The sequence below is a fragment of the Herpailurus yagouaroundi genome, unplaced genomic scaffold, assembly GCF_014898765.1.
Source record: "Herpailurus yagouaroundi ecotype Mexico unplaced genomic scaffold, PumYag 182, whole genome shotgun sequence".
NCBI classification, from domain to species: domain Eukaryota; kingdom Metazoa; phylum Chordata; class Mammalia; order Carnivora; family Felidae; genus Herpailurus; species Herpailurus yagouaroundi.
In genome coordinates, this window is record NW_024412413.1 from 6,836,655 (window position 1) to 6,841,962 (window position 5,308).

Below are 5,308 nucleotides of genomic sequence, written 5' to 3' on the forward strand. Positions count from 1 at the left end.
CTGAAGTCGGACGCTCAACCGACTGCGCCACCCAGGCGCCCCCCTTTGGGCATCTTGTTAGCAACTCTGGGCTTCAGTTTCTTCAGCTGTGAGGTGGGGGCTGTTCGGGCATGGTGAAGGTTAAACGTGAGGACACACATAGAGCCCCAAGCACAGCGAACACTGGGGGCTCAGGAAGTCGTGGCCGTATCATGGCTGCGTTTTTCTCTGCAGTTTGAATTCTTTGCAGCAAGCTTGGGCTTCAGGCTTAAAATGAAGAGCATGTCAACAAAACAGGATGGAACAAAGTCCTTTCCCAGCATGCCTCAGCATGTGGCACTGCCTTCCTGTGGAGCCCAGCAGTGATGAGGCTAAAAGTCTTGAGCTTTTCAAGCAGAAATAATCCCAACAGAAAGGAACCTCCCTATTGTCACCATGTGATAAAGCGATTGCAGGGGCTCTGCGGCCCAACCTGCCTGCGTTCATTCCAGCCCTGCTCCTTCCTAGCTGCTGTGTGCCTCAGTTTCCTCATCTGCCAAACAAGGTGACAGTATCCACACCGTAGGGCTGTTGTAAGGGTTAAGCAAGTTAATGCAGGTGCAGTGCTTAGAACACTTGTGTCACTACCGTTGCTAGATCATTTCATCTTGCTTTAACTCTTTGTGGTGATGGAAGTGACTCAGGGGAGGCAGAAGGCTGAGTTCAGATTCCAGCTCTGTCGCTTGCTAGCTGTGTGACCGCAGGCAAATCTCTTAGCATCTCTGCGTGTCCATTTCCTGCTCTGTCAATGAAGATAACAGTCCCTGCCTCATAAGGCTGTTTGGAGGAGTGAATGGGGTTGCCCAGGTAAAGGGACCCGACTCCCCGGAGGCAGGCAGACCACTCAGCCCCTCCTCCCACCCATTCCGATTTCCAGAGGGGGAGATGGAGATCCTGAGCCATTGGATGATTTACTGAAGGACGTACGTTGTTGAGACCAGGCTGGGCCCCTAGTTCAGTGACCTGTGCTAGGCTGTCATGCCAGGGGCTGCCCAGGGAGAGCGGAGCCACTAGGGAAAGAAGTGCCAAGTGGGAGGGATGATCTCCCCTGTGGCCCGGCTGCAGGGGGCCTCCAGTGGCACAGCTGTGTCTCCTCCGGTGTTTTCTCTCTGCTCACCTGTGGGAGGAGGGAGTTGCTGCACAGCAGCTGCTACTTGGGCGGGCCGCGATCTTCTGGGTGTGGGGTCTGAGAGCCCATCGCCTGCAGACTGTCCCGTCTCTGGGGCTTTGGCGTGTCACTCTGGGGAAAGACTGGTGCTGACCCGGTAGACCCTTTCACATCTCTTTCCCTGTCCGCCAGTAGACTTTGGGACTCTACGACTGAGTCTGCACCCGTCCAGTGTTTTTCAAATGCTGGGAAGCTTGGTGGTTAAGAGTGCAGCCTCTAAAGACCTGGGTTCCTATCCCAGCTCGGCCTCTTCCAAGCTATGTGACTTGGGACCAGTGAATCTCTCTGGCCCTCTCTGTAATGGTGGTGATAACGATACCAACCTGAACTCACAGTGCCTGTTCCCAGTAAGCTTGGGTCCCTCTGGGCTGTGATTATCGTTACCATTTTTATGGATATGGTGCCCTGCCCTGCATAGGCTGTCCCTGCCCTGCAGATACGCACAGCCCTGTGGGAGAGATGGATACAGTCACAAACGGCGCCACGCAACCAGTGGGAGCTGAGGAGGGGGCCACAGCTTTGATCCTGGAGGGCTGGGGTGGAGGGGAGGATTGAGGAGTGCACCTCCTAAGCAGAGGTCAGTCACCGTGAGACCCTATGAAACAAATTCATGCCAAGGCCCTGTAGGAATCCACCCTCGCCCACCTCTCCATCCTCCTTGCTCCTTCCTTGTGTCTGCGCCGGGCAAGGCCCTCCTGGGAACAGCAGGTGGCCGCGCACACACTGATGTGTGTTCGTATGCCCTGGGCCCGTTTGGAGCTTTTCCTATCCCCTTAGCCTTAGAGCCTGCCCTGCCCTTGTCCCAGAAGGACTTGCTCTGTCTGAGCCCCTCCCTCCCTCCATCAGGACTTAACAGCCTAGCACACAGCCAACTGCTCTGTGTGCAATGAAGGCATGTCCACAAAGGATCTGTCCACTCCTGCTGTTTTGTGCCTGGCTTGGGACCGCCCCCCCCCACCCCCCCTTGCAGGACGCTGTGGGGGGTTTCTCACTCTGTTAACCCGAGGCTTTTGCAAACTGCTGTCTCCTGGAGGTCCGGGAGCCGGCATTCCAGGCTTCCCACTTGGTGTGCTAGAGTTAGCAGGAGGGACCTCCAGAGAGGAAGGAGAGCTGGGGACCGGTGAAGGATAAAGGTGAGGGTGGTCACACGTGTGCCTCAGAGCCAGAGAGGGAGGGAAAGGCCATCCGCCTGCCGCTGAAGGCACTGACACCCGGCTCACTTCGCACAAGTCACTGATCTGCCGAGCAGGCCAGTCTCCTCAATCAATCCGTGCTGACAGATGGTAGCGGAATCAGTGACCTAGAGGCAGAAGGCTCCATTTGTAATCCCGGAGTGGCCCAGGCGCCTGGAGGAGGGCAGAAGAGTTTGTAATAAAGGGAGTGACACAGGGTTTCCAAAAGCCATCTCTGCGCTGGAGGAGGAGGGAAAGGATTAATTTTGCTTCTGGAATTGAAACCACTGATTCAGTTCAATAAGTATTTTTTGAGTAGACTAGGAGAGAAGAGAAAAAAAAAAAAAACAACACAAAAAAACAATCTACTGTCCTTTCCTTAAAGTCGTAGGAAAAACATGATTCTCTAGATGAGACAGGAGAGAACAATAGACGTACTCTAACGTGATCAAAGAGGAGATTCCCAGTTATTGGGCTCCGGCCACTGTGGGGTCTGGGGCAGTCACTTGCCCTTTCTGAGCCTCAGTCTGCTCATGTGTCATATTGTGGCCATATCATAGAACTGTAGTTAATATGTGCCTGGTATTGTACTGAATTGTCTCTCTCTCTCTCTTTTTAAGTTTATTTATTTTGAGACAGACAGAGGCAGGGCGAGTGGGGGAAGGGCAGAGAGAATGGGAGGCAGAATCCCAAGCAGGCTCCACGCTGTCAGCACAGAGCCCGGTGCGGGCCTCAAACCCAAGAAACCGTGAGATCATGACCTGAGCCAAAACCAAGAGTTGGATGGTTAACCGACTGAGCCACCCAGGTGCCCTGTACTGACTTCTTTACGCAGCTCTCTTTAGGTTCCCATGATACCTTATAAGTGAGGTCATACTGTCCCCATTTTACAGCTGAGGAAACCAGAGCTCAAAGAGGTGAAGTGGCTTGTCTAAGGCCACGCAGCCCAAGAGCAATAACCCTTATGTGTCTGTGGGCCATAATGCCCGCACGTTCTTTTTCCAAATGGTTCTAAAAGGAAAAGTGACAGGCCACCAGGGGTGAAGAGGTCCTGGCTGGCCTGGCCCTAGGACTGGGGAAGTTTCCAGGTGGAGGTTGGCTGGGCAGTGTTCTGGCAGGGTCCAAGGGGGTGGGGAGGGGGCTAGAGAGTCCGTCCCAGGATGGGACTCGCGGCAGGAGCAAACAAGATCCTGGACTCAGGTCCTCTCTCTGCATTCCCTCCCTTCTGAATGAGGCTCTCTGCACAGTTCGTCACCATACATTCATGTTTTAGTCCCCTGGGGGCACCTGAGTGAGCTGAGGAAGAGGGGAAGGGAAGGAAGGAGTGATGGGGCAGGAGACTAAGGAAAAGGGCTTCCCTTCATGAGTTCTCTCAAGAAACGGAGGGTGCCCCAACACCCAGTGTTTAGAAAGCTCCCCTACATCCTTCCACATTGTCCAGAAAACACGGGTCTGTGCTGGGAGTCCCCCCATCCTTTCCCTCTGCAGCCCTGACCCAAGCAGAAGCCAGCACTCGTCTTCTAAGTAAGTCTTAGTGCCAAAGAATTTGAAAATGAAACTCGCAGAACAATGGAACAGCCAGAGGGCAGGGCCTAGCAGCCTCTTCAGCTCTGTCCCAGAAGAGCCGGACACCCCGCTTGGCATGCAGGAGGTGTTGGGGAATCAAGTCTCCAAGAATAGCCCTGACCCACATCGGAGCCAGCCCCCACTTTGTGAAACTGGACAGAAGCCAGGAAAAATCACTGCCTTCCCCGACCACATCCTCCTAGGGGTGCCAGAACCAACTGAGGCCCTGCCTCTGATCCCTTCACTGGGGGGCAGGTGTTGCTCCAGCCGGGGACCCTCCTTGGGTGGCCCAAGGCAAGGCAAAACGTTTTACATTTCTGGCTAGGTGAGGCTAGAGGTGAAAGGGTAAGTCCAGGCCCAGGGGAGCTTTGCACCTCAGATATACTGAAATCTGGGTCCCAGGCCACACCTGGTTCCTATCAGCCTCCACCTGCTGCCCAAAGCGCTCTTCCAATTCCAATTTACTTTCAAGTTGGGTTGCTTCAGGAAAGGAAGCCACATACTCCCCTAACATCTAGGGCAGATGGGGGCTTAATTTAGAATCAGCAATTTCAGCCAACATAAGGGACATCTAGTTCAAACTCTCCTCCTTCTGATTATACCAATGGGAAACTGAGGCCCAGAGTGAGAAGAGAATTTGGCCAGGTCTCTGGGTGAGTCAGAAGTAAGATCACAAACACTCTAAACACATCTCACCCCCACTGGCCGCCTCTCTTTTGATAGCTGTGGGTCACAGGGAACAAACAAACATCTCAGTGGTGGTTCTACAACTGAGATTTTATTTAAAAAAAAAAAAAGGCCAAGCCGTTGCTTTGCTCCATAAAACATACATGAGGTTTGTAAAGGAAGACTGGGAACGGCCTGAGGCCTTGGCACCGCAAATCCTCCACCTTATATCCAAATTAATTCTGGACCCTGGGTCCAGCCAGCCAGGCGTTGCAGCGTTTTAATGCCGCCACAGGCGAAGGGGAACTGGCACTCGGTGAGTATGTATTTTACATGCGAGGTTGGTGGGCCTCCCAGCGCCTCGCTTTTTTTGCAGAGGAAACTGAGGAAGTTATCTGTTATCTAGAGAGCCTAAGTCATTCATCCAAGGGCACGCGGCGCTAAGGGGCGGAGGAGGCAAGTGAACCAGGCCTGCCGGGCCGAGGGCGCTTGGCGGTCAGGAGCTGCCCCAGTGCCCGGCCCCACTAAGCAGGTTGCCCGGAGGAGACCAGGCCCTTGCCCGCGGGCTCCCTCGGATGCCAAAGGCGCGATTCAGGCGTTGGAGGCTCTAGGGAACTCCAGAAATCCCAGGGAGAGATTCCGGGCCACCAACTCCCCAGAAAGTTGGCTCGCGGCCACTCCCCGGACGGCCCGGAGCCGCCGGCCAAGATGGCACTGT

The 5,308-nt window shown here is 54.4% G+C and overlaps 1 protein-coding gene across 2 annotated transcripts in view; it reads left to right on the forward strand.

Moving 5' to 3' along the window:
- Positions 1–5,308, forward strand: part of TCF20 (transcription factor 20) — a 112,791-nt gene that overhangs the window by 1,896 nt on the left and 105,587 nt on the right. The gene's annotated exons all lie outside the window — the stretch shown is intronic.